This window comes from Mesoplodon bidens (assembly GCF_964165515.1).
Source record: "Mesoplodon bidens genome assembly, contig: HAP1_SCAFFOLD_123, whole genome shotgun sequence".
NCBI classification, from domain to species: domain Eukaryota; kingdom Metazoa; phylum Chordata; class Mammalia; order Artiodactyla; family Ziphiidae; genus Mesoplodon; species Mesoplodon bidens.
In genome coordinates this window covers 70,138-86,626 of record NW_027672190.1, presented here as the reverse complement: position 1 = coordinate 86,626, position 16,489 = coordinate 70,138, and the positions used below count along the sequence as shown (strand labels likewise).

The 16,489-nt window shown below is 38.3% G+C and overlaps 1 pseudogene across 1 annotated transcript in view; it reads left to right on the top strand.

Annotated features, from left to right (window-relative positions):
- The window catches only part of LOC308610492 (ubiquitin-like modifier-activating enzyme 1), a 59,980-nt pseudogene that overhangs the window by 6,523 nt on the left and 36,968 nt on the right, over positions 1-16,489 (top strand). The window contains exon 2 of the transcript in view: positions 3,531-3,750. The product of the transcript in view is annotated as a ubiquitin-like modifier-activating enzyme 1 (transcript). The remainder of the gene's footprint in view (positions 1-3,530; positions 3,751-16,489) is intronic.

Genomic DNA, 16,489 nt, shown 5'->3' with positions numbered 1-16,489 from the left:
CGAGCACTGCCACCTTGGGAACTGCTATTATGAGCACTGTCACCATGAGAACTGTCGCTATGAGAACTGCCACCATGGGTATTTTCAACATGAGTACTCTCACCATGGGTATTGTCACCATTTGCACTGTCACCATAAGCACTATTACCGTCAGCACTATCACCGTCAGCACTCTCACTGTCGTCACTGTCCCCACGAGCACTGTTGCCCTGGGTACTGACACAATTCGGACTGTCACCATGAGCCCTGTCACCATGGGCAATATCACTGTGAGCACTCTCACCTTACTCACTGTCTCATGGGCACTGTTACCATGAGCACTGTCAACATAGACAATAGTGCTGTGGGCAGTGTCATCATGGGCACTGTCACCATGGGCACTGCCACCATGTGCACTATCACTATGAGCACTGTCACCATGGGTACTGCAACAATGAGAAATATCACCGTGAGTACTCTCTGCGTGGGTTGTCACCATGTGCACTGTCACCATGAGAACTGTCAACATGGGCACTCTCACCATTTTTCAATGCCACCATGTGCAATGTCACCATGGGCACTATCACCGTGAGAATTGTCACCATGAGTACTGTCATCATGGGCACTGTCACCAAGGGCACTGCCACCACGTGCACTGTTATCATGGTCACCAGCATCGTGAGCACTTTCACAATGGGAACTACCACCATGGGCATTATCAACGTAAGGACTCTCACCATGGGCACTCTCACCATGGGCACTCTCACCATGAGCCCTGTCACTAATTGCATTATCACCATAGGCACTATCACCATGTGAACAGTCACCATGGGCACTGTCATCATGGAGACTATCACCTTGAGCATTGTCACCATGAACACAGTCAATAGGGTCACTTTCACCATGAGAACTGTCACCACGGGGACTCTCACCATTGGCACTGCCTCCGAGGGGATGTCACGATGAGCACTATCACCATGGGCAGTGTCTCCATGGGCAGTTTCACTGTGAGCACTCTCACTATTGGCACTATCACCATCGGCACTGTCAGCATCAGTACGGTCACCGTGAGCAGAGTCACAATGGGCATTGTCACAGTGGGCACTGTCACAAAGGGCACAGTCTACATTAGAATTCTCACTATGGGCACTGTGATCTTGGGCACTGTCAACGTGGGCTCTTTCACTGTGAGCACTGTCACAATGGGAGGTATCACCATGGGCTTTGTCAGCGTGGGCACTGTCACCGTGGGCACGGCCACCGTGACATCTATCACCATAAGCACTGTAACAATGGGCACCGTCCCTCTGAGCACAGTCACCATGAGCACTGCCACAATGAGAACTGTCATTTATGGCACTGTCCACATGAGCAGTTTCACCATGATCACTGTCACCATGGGCAGGACACCCTGTGTATTGTCACCATGAGCACTCTCACCATGATCACTCTCACCATGGGAATTGTCACCTTAGGTACTGTCACCATGAACACTTTTACCATGAGCTCTGTCACCCTGGTATTGTCACCATGAGCGCTATACCGTGAGAATTGTGACTATGGGCACTGTCAGCATGGGCACTTTCACCATCGGCACTATCGCTGTGAACACTGTCACCATAAGCACTGTCACTGTGTCAAGTTTCACCATACACACTATTACCATAAGAACTATCACCATAAGCAGTGTCACCATGAGCAATATCACCATGGGCACTGTCACCAAAGGCACAGCCACCATGTACACTGTTACCATGGTCACTATCACCATGAGCACTGTCACCATGGGAACTACCAACATGGGAAATGTCATCATGAGCACTTTCACAATGGGAACTGCCACCATGGGCACTATCAATGGGCGGACTCTCACCATGGGCACTATCACCATGGGCACTGTCACTGTGAGCACTGTCACCATCAGCACTGTCACCATGAGCACTATTACTGTGAGCACTACCACCGCGAGTGCTCTCACCATGGTCACTGTCACCATGGGCACTGTCACCATGAGCACTGTCACTATGGTTACTGGCACAATGCGGACTGTCACAATGAGACCTCTCACCATGGACATTATCAACATGAGCACTCTCACCGTGGTCACTGTTACCATGGGTACTGTCACTTTGAGCACTGTTACCATAGGCAATGGCACCGTGGGCACTGTCTCCATGTGCACTGTCATCATGGGCATTGTCACCGTGGGCAGTGTCACCGTGGGCACCGCCACCATTGGCACTATCACTGTGAGCTTCTTTACAAAAACAAGTTTGGGCACGTTCTTTACCTTATTATGTCGGTCATGTAAGGTCACATTCTAACTTGCCTGGAATCATATGTGAAGGTAATCGCCAAGCTGACCTTTTGACACGAATTGTCGCTTTCCCTTGTATTGAGGAGGCAGAAGCTTCACATAATTTGCATCATCAAAATTCCGTAGCTCTGTGATATCAATTTCAACTGCCCCGGGAGACAGCCAGATCTATAATTAAAAATTGTCCACGGGACTTCCCTGGTGGCGCAGTGGTTAAGAGTCCACCTGCCAATGCAGGGGACACGGGTTTGAGCCCTGGTCCTGGAAGATCCCACATGCCGCGGAGCAACTAAGCACGTGTGCCACAACTACTGAGCCTGTGCTCCAGAGCCCGCGAGCCACAACTACTGAGCCTGTTTGCCACAACTACTGAAAACTGCACGCCTAGAGCCTGTGCTCCGCAACAAGAGAAGGCACCGCAACGAGAAGCCCATGCACCGCAACAAAGAGTAGCCCCCACTTGTCGCAACTAAAGAAAAAGCCCACACGCAGCAACGAAGACCCAACACAGCCAAAAATAAATAAATAAATAAATTTAAATTAAAAAAAAATAAATTGTCCACATTGTCCAACTTATTCATCCAGTTTGCCCATGGGGGTCAACCCTAGAGGATCATTACCTAATATGTTATGGCAAATGGATGTAACTCATGTGCTAACTTTTGGAAAGCTATCTTATGTACATGGTTCTGTGGATACCTATTCTCATGTAATTCTTGCCTCAGCAAGAACCGGGAAAGCTTTTAAGGATGTTATGCAACACGTATTTTTCTGTTTTGCCTTTCTAGGCATTCCAAAAGCTCTAAAAACTGATAACGCTCCTGCCTACATTTCTAAGGCTTTTAAAGACTTTTGTGAAAAATTTAATATTTCCCATTCTATGGGAATCCCCTATAATCCTCAGGGTCATGCAATAGTGGAAAGAGCCCATCATACTTTAAAAGTTCAAATTACAAATTTACAGCAAGGGGAATTCAAATACACTTCTCCACATCACATCTTCAACACACACTATTTGTATTAAATAATTTGAATACTGATTCACAAGGTAATACTGCCATGATGAGGCATTGGAATCCCGATATTAATAAACCTAAACATAGGGTGAAATGGAAGGATCTGCTCACTCGTCAATGGAAAGGACCTGATATTTTCTAACCAGCGGCTGAGGGTATGCTTGTGTATTTCCACAGGACGCTGACTCGCCGTTGTGGGTGCCTGACCGTCTCATCAGACATGTCGGGCCCTCCGACCCCGCCTTACCACTTCCCAGTCAGGCACAAGGCACCACAGCCGGAGACGTCAGCTAATGAATCACCATCAGCTAAAGAACCGCTGCTGCAGCAGATACAAAAGCTCACCATTGGAGAGAGACCAATTCTTTGTCTTCCGCGTCCGCACCCAAGACCTCGCAAGACACAAGCCATCTCTACAAGAACTTCGAATCCACCAACGTGGGGTCAGATTAAACGCTTGCTGATGACGCCGATAAAGTGGTAACAGACCAGGGAGCTACCTTAACACCTGGAAATCTTTTTGTTCCTATGCTTGCTATATTGGCCTGCCAGGTAACTAGGGGAAATGCTTTGGATAAATCTTATTGGACATATCTCCCTGATCCACCGATTTTACAAACTGTAGCCTGGGATAATGAGGGTATACCAGTGTCTACTACTATGCCCAGGTTAATGGGAGGAGCCATAAGCTCCTATCCATATAATAAATTTAAAACAAATAATAATTTTACATTTCATGGAAAATCAGGGTTCCATACTATATGTTTTATATTTCCATCAATTAATAACTCTGTAGCCTCTCGTAAGGATGGATGTATACCGGTTTTTCTTAAAGGACAGCTTACTGCTTCTCCTTTGAGTCAACCTAATAAGAGACTTCTTTGGTCTTTGATTTACCTAGCACCTGGAGAAGATCCAACTTATAATCAACCTTCCTCTCATCTTTAAAATTTCTTCCTTGTAATCCTCCTTATGGTATCCATACAGGAGTACAATCATCTATATTACAATCTCCGGAAGACCAATTGGATAGTAACTGGGACGCTGTAGATACCAATACCAGATTTCCTACATGGAATTATTGTATATATTCTTCAAGAATTGATATTCCCATAGAGGATACCACAAAAAATGTGCATGATTGGAGTAATCCTGATCCATGTAAGGATTATAGATCTTATTTACAACATCATGCACATTATGATTGGAATAATACACTCATTCCTGCTTCTATGCTTGTTAATAGATGGCACACTGGAGGATGTGTGCCTCCTATACTAACTATGGCTCAAGAGAGTATGTATTATGCACAGACCCAGCTTTGGAAAGCTATTGCTGCACCACCACCAGTTATTCTTCATAGACCTAAAAATATGGGCATTTATTCTATGCAGGCTTGTGTGTCAGCACCTTATGTATTCTTGGTAGCCCCAAAATATGTGGATCTAAATATTTATTATAATACTTCTGATTCTACTTTTTGGACACATTGCTATGATTGTATTTCGACAAGTTGTATAAATCCCTCTATGAATGTACAAGTTTTAATGATTCTTAAACGACCGCCATACATTATGTTGCTTGTAAAATTATCCTCTGCCTCGTATGATGATTATGGCTTACAAGTTTTGCATGAAACTGAACTTTTATTACATTCAAAGAGACTTGTTGCAGCTTTAATTCTAGCAATATCTACATTTATAGCTGTAATAGCATCACTTTCTCTTTCAATAAGTTCCTTAGCTCAACATGTACATACAGCTCAACATGTAAATGAGCTTTCAAAAAATGTATCTTTAGCTCTGGCTACTCAGGAAGTTATAGACAGAAAGTTAGAAGCAAAGGTGGATGCCTTAGAAGAAGCAATTTTACACATAGGGCATGAATTAACAGCGCTCAAAGTAAGATTAGCTTTGAGGTGTCATAAAAAATATAGATGGATTTGTGTTACTCCTCTAAAAGTGAATGAATCATTATATTCTTGGGAATAAATTCGTACTCATATTATGGGAGTTTGGAACCAAACAGATGCTAGTTTAGACCCTACTAAATTACATCAAGAGATTCATGACATAGGAAATACAAACTTAGGTTTATCTCCGGCAGAGTCTGCTCAGAAATTTTTTGAAAGTATTAAGTCATTTGTGTCACATAAAACCTTATTCTCAATGCTCATTAATGGAGGAATCATGGCAGTTGTTGTACTAATTCTGATATTTTTACTGCCAGTCATCATTAGAATAATTATTAAAAGCATCAAACAACTTTCTGTGGAGCTACATACTGCACTTTTAAAAAATAAAAAAGGGGGTGATGTCGGAAGCCATCCTGGAGGCATTGCACCATGACAAAGTCATGAGCAACGGAAGGCACTGCAAGGCAGTGCCGTGTCAGTAAGGTGGACTACAGCTCCGTTGTTATGTTTTATGATAATCACTTAACATACAGGGGCAATTTTGGGGGGATGTTGCTCCAGGTGAAAAAAAATTCCTCTAGGACTCTCCCTCCTGAAACTATCATAGGATGGGAAGTACCCACTAAAGCCCTATGTAAATGGTAAAGAATTAAGAGCCTGGAGCTAAGGGGATGTTTTTGTGAAAAACACCCTCTAGTATGGAGTTATGGCCATGGGCTGGAGTTCCTGATGATGACATAGGAAATGTATGGTTCTATTATAAAGGAAAATTAATTATAGAAAAACAAATGACTAGAGCACAATTCGTTGCCCGGATAGGGAGAAAACGCTGTCTCAGTTGAAGGAAACAATGAGAAAGAGCATGCAGGTACATTGTAAATATTTTCCTGGAACCATTGTAAAAGGATGCACATGCAAGAAGAAAAATAGGAACAAGTAGCTCCAAATTTTACAATTGAAATAATCATAGAACTGCTTGCCTTGGTTACTAAGAAACAACCTGTGATTAATGGGAACTTGGGGAAATATTTTAATAGGACATCTAGAAACTAGGGGATGTTTGTTTTAAAAAATCTTTATAGAATATTTTCAGGTTTGATTGTGCTAAGATTGTTTGGCCACGTACCTGGTAATGTAATCAACTATGATATATAAACCTGTGATTGTAAACAATAGAGGAAGAATGAAGAATAAAGACATGAGAAAGAGAAACATGCAATGCTGATACTTTAAGAAGTGTAATAGAATTATTTCCTTTGCCGACGCTATCCATCCCTCGGGTATCCCGAGACTCACTAGAGCTGGACTCTGGCAATATATGGCCTTTATTATGTTGTGGAATCTTCCTTCGATGTCTACTGTGTGGAGGGTTTTTATCATAACCTGGTGTTGAATTTTTTCTAAAGCTTTCTCTGCTTCTATTGAGATGATCACATGTGTTTTCTCTTTCAATTTTTTAATATGGTGTATCACATTGATTGATTTGCATATATTGAAGAATCCTTTTATTCCTGCAATAAACCCCACTTGATCATGGTGTATTTTCCTTTTAATGTGCTGTTGGCTTCTGTTTGCTACTATTTTGTTGAGGATTTTTGCATCTATATTCATCAGTGATATTGACCTGCAGTTTTCTTTTTTTGTGATATCTTTGTCTGGTTGTGGTATCAGTGATGGTGTCTCCATAGAATTAGTTTTGGACTTTTCCTCCCTCTGCCATATTTTGGAAGAGTTTGAGAAAGACAGGTGTTAAACTCTTTAAGCCAGAAAGGACTGGCAGGACATCTTAAGTGATGAAGGAGAAAAACCTGCAACTAAGATTAATTTTTTTTGAAATATGTGAGATCACACCATGTTTGTTTTTATATGCCTGACTTACTTCTTAAGTACTTCTCACTTCGTCGTACTTCTGCTCAACATCTCTTACTATTAGAGATGTTGACTTAACATAGTGCCCTCAAGGTGCACCCATTTTGTTACAAAAGGCAGCATTTTCCTTCTACTATGCCTGAATATATTTTTATTGTGACACATTTTTTTCCTGCCACACAAAATACTTTTCTGTGCCACATTTTCTTTTTCCATCTATTTCGCCTAAGTGTGTTGTTTTCCTGTTATGGCATTTGAGAATGATGGTGCAGTGTACATGGGATGCAGGTATCTTTATGACTCGGTGATTTTCCTTCCTCTATAAAAATATCCAAAGATTTTTTCTGGATGATTTAGTAGTTCTACTTTTTTAGCTTTTTGAGGAATCTTCCAACTGTTTTCTAGAGCAGCTACACCAATCAGCATTCCCAACAAGAATGTAGGAGGGTTCCCTTTTGTCATGCCTGCTATCTTCTCTTTTTCTTTTATAATAGACAATCTAATAGATATGAGGTGATATTCCAGTACAGAGGTTTTGCACTTTCCTAATGTATGTTTGTTATTAGCTGCTTATCTCGTATGTGTTTCTAATATTTTCTGCAATTCTGTAGATTGCCTGTTAATTCTGTTGATTGTTTCCTTTATTATATAGGAATGTTTCAGTTCAATTTCACTTCACTTAACTTTTGATTTTGTTGCCTGCTCTACTGCTGTCATAGCCAAGGAATTATTGCCAAGGCCAATCTTGAGAAGTTTGTTCCTTATCTTTTCTCAATGGATTTGAAACATTTTGGTCTTATCTTTAAAGCAATTTCCCCAACATTTCTGAGATACAATTGACATATAACGTTGGCAGTTTTAAGGTACACAGCATGATGGTTAGATGTACATCTATGCTGTGAAATAATGTGATAATAATGTTAGTTAATACTTCTATCACCTCACATGGTTACCAAATTTGTGTGTGTGCTGTAAGAACTTTTAAGATCTACCTTCCGAGTAACTTTTAAACATGCAATAACGTATTGGTAACTAACTCACTATCCTGTAATTTAGATCCCAAGAAGTTACACATTTTATAACATGAAATTTATGCTCTTTGACTATCATCTCCCTATTTCTCCGAACCTCACACCTATTAAATACGTATACACTCTTTTTTTTTGAAGATCTCAGCCATTTAGATTTCATAAATAAGTGGGATCACACAGTTTGTCTTTATGTCTCTGATTGTTTCACTAAGAATAATGCCTGCAAGTTGATTATATGTGGTCACAAATTGCAGGAATTTCATTATATGACTGTATAATATCCACTGTCGTAATATATACATTTCTTAATCCATTTAATCATTGATAAACGGTTAGTGACTATGCCTGGCATATTTTAGATAAATATTTACACAGTGAACATGGGAGTGCAAATATCTCTGTAAGTTAACTGATTTCATTTCTTTCAATTATGTATATTCAGAAATGGAATTGCTAGGTTATATGGTGGTATTATTTTTAGAATTTTGAGGAACATCCATATTATTTTCCATAGTGGTTGTACTAAGTTACATTACCACCAAAAGTCTGTAAGTGTTCCCTGTTTTCTACATGCTTGACTACACTTTTATGTCTTTTCTTTTTCATAATAACCACTATGAAATGCGTGAGTTGCTATCTCATTGTGGTTTTATTTTGCTTTTCTCTTACTATTAAAGAGGTTGAACAAATGTTCATGTGTCAGTTGGTCATTTGTACGTCTCCTATGGGGGGAATATATCTGCTAAGATCTTCAGCCCACCTTTTAATTAGATTATTCAACTTTTCTAAAAAAAACTAAGTCTTTTTTATGTTTCAACATTAGTCCTGTAGCTGGCATGTTGTTGGCAAATATTTTCTCCCATTACATAGGAGAATTCCTATGCCTCCTGTTCCACTGCCTCTTCACTCTGTTCAAGTTTCTTTTTGTGCAGAGGCTTTTAAATTTGATGTTTTCACACATGTTGAATTTTCTTTTTGTTCCTTCTACTTTTGGTATCATATACAAAAGAATCATTGCTGACACAAATGCCTTGGAGATTTTTTTCTGTTTAATTCTAAGGATTTTGTGATTTCTGTTCACGTTGTGTTAATTTTTGAGTCCTCTAAGATGGGTGTTCAATTTTATTCTTTTCCATGTGGATATCCAGCTTTTCCAACACTACTTAGTGTAAAGTCTATTTTTACTCCATTGTTTATTCTTGTCTTCTTTGTCATGTGTTAGTTGACTGGACATGGCTGAGTTTATTTCTGGGCTCTCAGTCCTATTCTATTGGTATTTTGTCTGTTTTTATTCTAATTTCACATTATTTTGGTTACCGTAACTTTGTATAATAGTTTGAAACCAGGAAGTGAGTTGCACCCAGCTTTGTTTATCTTGCTGAAAATTGCCTTGTCTATTTTCAGTGTCCTTTGTTGTTTCGTACAATTTTTAGGATTATTATTCTATTTCTGGGAAAATTGCCATTGAAATGTTGATTGGGATTCCATTGAAACTATAGATAGCTTGAGGTAGCGTGAACATTTTAACAGTATTCATTCTTTCAATTTAGAAATATGGGATACTTTTCTATTTACATATATCTTCTTCAGTTTTTGTAAATGTTATATTTTTAGGTGTACAGATGGTTTTGTCTCCTTGCTTAAATGTATTCCTAACATTTTATTGTTTTAGGTGCTGCGGTAAATGGAAGTGTTTTTTTTTTTTTTTCTGTCAGGTATTTTCTTGTTAGTGTATAGAAATGCAACTAATTTTGTATTCTTATTTCTAATCCTACAAAATTATTGATTTCATGTATTAGTTCTAACAGTTTCATGGGGTTTTGGTGGAGTCTTTAGGATTTCCTGCATACAGAATATGTCATCTTCAAACAGAGACATTTTAAATTCTTCCTTTCCACTTTGGATCCCTTTCATTTCTTTTCCGTGCCTAATGGTTCTGGCTAGGGATTCTACTATTATGTTGAAGAGAAGTGGTGATAGTGAGCATTTTTTATTTGTTCCTGTCTTAGAGGAAAAGTTTTCCGCTTTTCATCTTGAATATGATGTTAGCTGTGGGCTTGATAATATATGATCTTTATTACATTTAAAATGTTTCTTCTCTCCCCAGGTTGTTGAAAGCTTTAATCAAGAAAATTTAGAAAATTCTTTCAAACATTTCTTCTGCATGCTATTCGTGTCGTAAATTAAAATTTTTGATTTAAAAATGTTAACTGCCCTTGCATCACCAGGAATTATTTCACCTTAGCATGTTGAACATTTTAGTGTGTTTTTGAATTTGGTTTGCTAGAATTTTGTTGAGAATTTTTGCATCTATATGTACAAGGATATTAGCTTGTAAGTTCTGTGCTTTTTGTTTTGTTTTGTTTTGTTTTGTGTTTCCTTCTATTTCCTTATGTGGCTTTGTTAATCAAGAAAATCCTGGTTTTATAAAATGAGTTTGGAAATGTTTCCTCTTTTGTAGTTATTTGGGAGAGTTTGGGAAGGACTGGCAATAAATCTTCATTAAATGTTCAGTAGAATTCACCAGTGAAACTAACTGATCCTGGGCTTCTCTTTGCTGGGAGAGTTTTGAATAGTGCTTCAATTTCCTAAGTCATTATTTGTATGATCAAGATATTTTTTGTTTGTTTGTTTTTTGCTTCTTCATGATTGTCTTGCTATGTTTTATATAGGAGTTTTTGGAGATTTATCCATTTTTGTAACCCAGTTTTTTAGCATTCTTTATAACTATTTGTATGCTATGGTGTCAGCTGCAATTTCTCCTCTTTCGGTTAAAGTTTTATTTATTAAGCTCTTTTTTTCTCTTCGTTAGTCTTGCTAAATCTTGTCAATTTTAAGATCCTTTCCAAATTCCAACACTTGGATTCAGTTTTTCCTAATTATCTGATATTTGTTTTATTAATTTCCATTTGAATCTTTCTTATTTTTTTCCTTTTATTCCTGGTGCTTAATTTGTTCATTTTTCCTAGTCCTTCATGTATATGCACAAGTGGTTTATTTTAGATTATTCTTTTCTCTTTTAGAAGAATCTATGATTGCTAAAATTAATTCATCCATTGACTGATTTTTCTATATTCCAAACGTTTTGGTATGTTGTCATTTTCGTTTATCTGAAGGTAGTTTCAGATTTCCCTTTTGACTTCTTCCTTGACCCATATATATTTCCAGTGTGTGTTGTATAAGTTTACATATAAGGGATTTTTCTTTTTCTCTTGTTATTGATTTCTAGCTTCATAACATTATGATCAAAAAAGATGCTTAATGTGACTCTGATCTTCTTAAATTTGTTAACGCTTGCTTTATGTTTCAAGACAGTGTCCATTCTGGGAAATGCTCCTTCAGCACTTAAGCAGAATATGAATTTTGGTACTGTTGAATGGAAGTTTTCTATAAGTTTATTAGGTACATTCTGTTTCTTTATTAATTTTCTAAGGTAGAAAGTGGGATAATACAGTCACTTACTATTATTTGTTTTATTGTTGATTTATCCTCTCAGATCTTTTTTTTTTTTTTTTTTTTTTTGTGGAGGGTTGTGGGTATACGGGTCTCTCACTGTTGTGGCATCTCCCGCTGCAGAGCACAGGCTCCGGACGTGCAGGCTCAGCGGCCATGGCTCACGGGCCCAGCCGCTCCACGGCATGTGGGTTCTTCCCAGACCGGGGCATGAAGGCATGCCCCCTGCACGGCAGGTGGACTCTCAAGCACTGCGCCACCAGGGAAGCCCTCTATCAGAACTCTTAATGGTTGATTTAAATATATGTTTAATCCCGCAACGTTCAGTACATATATATTTACAATTATTATTTTCTCTTGATAAATTGATCCATTATCATTGTATACAGACCTTATTTATCACTTGTGACCTACTTTGACTGAAAGTCTGTATTACCTGAGATTGGGAGATCAAGTCCTGCACTTGTTTGGAAACTGTTTGGACTATCAATTTCTATTCCCTCACCTTCAGCTTATGTGTGTCCTTAATGATAAAATGGTTCTTTTAAACAGCATATTGTTTTTTTTTATCATTTATATGGCAATATAATTGTTTTACACTGTTGTGTTAGTTTCTGCTGTATAGTAAAGTGAATCAGCTATAGGTATATTCCCATATCCACTCCCTCTTGCATCTCCCTCCCACCCTCCCTATCCCACCAAGCTAGGTGGTCACAAAGCACTGAACGTATCTCCCTGTGCTATGCAGCTGCTTTCCACTAGCTATCTATTTTACATTTCGTAGTGTATATATGTACAGACGACTCTCTAACTTCATGCCAGCTTACCCTTTCCACTCACTATATTCTCAAATCAATTCTCTATATCAACATCTTTATTGCTGTCCTACACCTACATTCATCAGAATGTTTTTTTAATTCCATATATATATATATATATTAGCAAAAAGTTTGTCTTTTGTTTCTTTCTGACTCATTTCACACAGTATGACAGACTCTAAGTCTATCCACCTAACTGCAAATAGCTCAATTTTTATTTCTATTTATGGCTCAGTGATATTCCATTGTATATATATGACACACCTTCTTTATCCATTCTTCTGTCAATTGATACTTAGGTGTTTACCTGTCCTGGCTATTGTAATTACACCTGTAATGAACTTTGTGGTCCATGACCCTTTTGGAATTATGCTTTTCTCGGGGTATATACAAAGAAGCGGGATTGTGGGGTCATATATTAGTTCAAGTTTTAGGTTCTTAATGACCTCCATATTGTTCACCATAGTGGCTGTAACAATTTACATTCCCACTAACAGTGCAAGAGGGTACTGTTTTCCATACACCACTCCAGAATTTAGAGTTTGTAGAATTTTGAATTTGATGGCTATTCTGACTAGTGTGAGGTGACACCTCATTGTAGTTTGATTTATATTTCTTTAATGATTCATGATATTGAGCAAACTTCTATGTGTTTTATTGCAATCTGTGTATCATCTTTGGAGAAATGTCTATTTAGGTCTTCTGCCCACTTTTGGATTGTTGTTTGTATTTTTTGGTTTAGAGCTGCATGAGCTGCTGGTAAATTTTGAAGATTAATCGTTTGTCAGTTGCTTCATTTGCAAATATTTTCTGATTCTGAGGGTTGTCATTTGGTCTTGTTTGTGGTTCCCTTTGTTGTGAAAAATGTTTTAAGTTTCATTAGTTCCCATTTGTTTAATTTTGTTTTTATTTCCATTTCTTTAGGAAGTGGGTCAAAAAGAATCTTGCCGTGATTTATGTCATAGAGTGTTCTGCCTATGTGTTCCTCTAAGTGTATGATAGTGTGGAAACTTACTTTTAGGACTCTAATCCATTTGTGTTTATTTTTGTGTATGGTGTTAGGGAGTGTTCTGATTTCATTCTTGTACATGTAGCTGTTCAGTTTTCCCAGCACAACTTGTTGAATAGGATGTCTTATCTCCATTGTATATTCTTGCAACCTTTATCAAAAAGTAGGTGACCATATGTGCATGGGTTTACCTCTGGGCTTTCTATCCTATTCCGTTGATCTATATTTCGGTTTTTGTGCCAGTATCATACTATCTTGATTATTGTAGATTTGTAGTATAGTCTGAAGTCCTGGAGCCTGATTCATCCAGCTGTGTTTTTCTTTCTCAAGAGTTCTTTTGGTATTTAGTGTCTTTTTTTGTTTCCATACACACTGTGTAATTTTTTCGCCTAGTTCCCTGGAATATGCCATTGGTAATTTGATAATGATTGCATTGACTCTGTAGATTGCGTTAGGTCATATAGTCATTTTCACTATGTTGATTCCTACAACCCAAGAACATAATATATCTCTCCATCTCTTTGTATCCTCTTTCATTTCTTTCATCAGCGTCTTATAGGTTTCTGCATACAGGTCTTCTGTCTACCTTGGTATATTCGTTCCTATTCTATTTTTTGCAATGGTAAATGAGAGTGTTTCCTTAATTTCTCTTTCAGATTTTTCATCATTAGCCTATAGGAATCCCAGAGATTTCTGTGCATTAAATTTGTATCCTGCTACTTTCCCAAAATCATTGATTAGCGCTAGGCATTTTCTGGTAACATCTTTAGGATTCTCTCTGTGTAGTATCAGGTCATCTGCAAAGAGTGACAACTTTAGAGTACCTCCCAGAACTTCTGCTGGCAGTGTCCTTGTCCCTATGGTGAGCCACAACAGCCCCCCGCCTCTGCAGGAGACCCTCCAACATTCGCAGGGAACTGTGGCCACGGCTGCCTTACCGGAGAGCGGGTCTTCCCTTGCCTTGCGAGCCCTGGGGTGGGGCTCACTTTACGCCTGGTGTGGGGTTGGTGTGATCAGCTTCGCAGTCTGGAAGGCTTTAGGAGTTCACAGTATAAAAGACTTTCGAAGTAAAATGCAATCAATATTTCCAGCAATTCCCAAGAACTCTGAATCGGCTGTTGAATGGGAGGAAGCATTGAAATCCAAATGAGATGAGCATGGTGGGTGAAGTCCAGAATGATTGATACGGGAAAAGCTGACTTTGGAGATGTCACAACAGCAAAGGGACTCGATGGATTTCTCCTCAGGAACACATGCAGATTGTTGAGTGAACCTGTGGGATGGATGGCATTCAGTGTCCTCATAAGAGGCCGACAGTCATTTCTGTGTGCTGTACTTTATTACAACTGATTTGGTTATGTTCATGTGGGGTGGGTGTTGGAGGGAGGGCAACGTTTTCCCAAAGTTAGGAAGACTATTTAAAAATATATGGGTACCTTCTCGATGTGAAGGAAATCCCAGGGGAAATACTTTTATGCCTGTAACAGTTGGAACCAAGTTTTTTACCTGAAAAAAAATTATAACGTATGATTAAAAATCTTTATAAACAGACTCCTAACAGCAGTAGTACCTCTAAGTCTAATTAAATAAGTTTCAGCAGCCTTTCTTGTCCGTATGTGGCTGTCAGAACTCGGAGGACTTGCTCCTGTTAGGCAGACTCCAAAGTGACGGGTTAATGGGTGAATCCTGTCCATCAGGCACTGGGTGTGGCTCTCTTGTCCTGAACACAGTCTTTGGTTTGTATATGCCAGTCATTTACCTGACAGCCTCACCTTAGGCCTGTAAATTCTTAGACAAGAAGCCAGTAACAGATTATGATAACTTGAAAGGATAATCATGTGAAAATGATGATATTATGGGTATAAAATGTACTTTTTTGACAAGTTGGTTCTGGGTCCCTAAACACTGACTGTTTATAGCTTTATTTCAGTTGTCAATATAAAAATAGTCCAATTATCACCTATCTTAACAAATATTTTTAACCAAAAAGATACCTGAGAACTCAGTCTCAGGTAAATTAAATTTTAAGAAAAGTATTTTAACATGTCAGTATGACCAGAAAATTAACCTCTGGTTGAATATCATTGTGTATTTTCTTTATAATTGCTTAGGCTTTAATTAACAATCAGTTTTAAAAAGTACATTGAAATTTATCTGTTAAAATGAAACCTTTTAGTTTTAAGAAAATAATTTAAATGAGATGTCAAGTGCCTAATGTAACATTTTTCTCTGGACTGTTACCCTATTAAAGCTGCTGTATTGTTAATTTAAAAAAAAAAGAGTGACAACTTTAATTCTTCTTTTCCAATTTGGATTCCTTTTATTTCCTTGTCTTCTGGGATTGCTGTGGCTGAGACATCCAAAACTATGTTGAATAAGAGTTGAGAGGGTGGGCAACCTTGCCTTGTTCCTGATCTTAGTGAAAATACTTTCAGTTGTTCACCATTGAGGACGATGTTTGCTGTGGGTTTGTCATATAAGTCCTTTATTATGTTCAGGAATCTTCCCTCTATGCCTACTATGTGGAGGGTTTTTATCATAAACTGGTGTTGATTTTTTTCGAAAGCTTTCTCTGCATCTATTGAGATGATCATATGTGTTTTCTACTTCAATTTGTTAATATGGTGTATGACATTGGTTGCTTTGCATATATTGGAGAATCCTTGTATTCCTGGAATAAATCCCACTTGATCATGGTGTATTTTCCTTTTAATGTGCTGTTGGATTCTGTTTGCTACTATTTTGTTGAGAATTTTTGTATCTATATTCATCAGTAATATTGGCCTTCAGTTTTATTTATTCATTTATTTTTTTGATATTTTGTCTGCTTTTGGTATTAGTGATGGTGTCTCCATAGAATTAGTTTTTGATTTTTCCTCCCTCTGCTACATTTTGGAAGAGTTTTAGAAAGACAGGTGTTAAACACTCCAAGCCAGGAAGGACTGGCAGGACATCTTAAGTGATGAAGGAGAAAAACCTGCAAAGAAGATATATTTTTTTTAAATATGTGAGATCACACCATGTTTGTTTTTATATGTCTGACTTACTTCTTAAGTGCTTCTTTCTTCGTCGTACTTCTTCT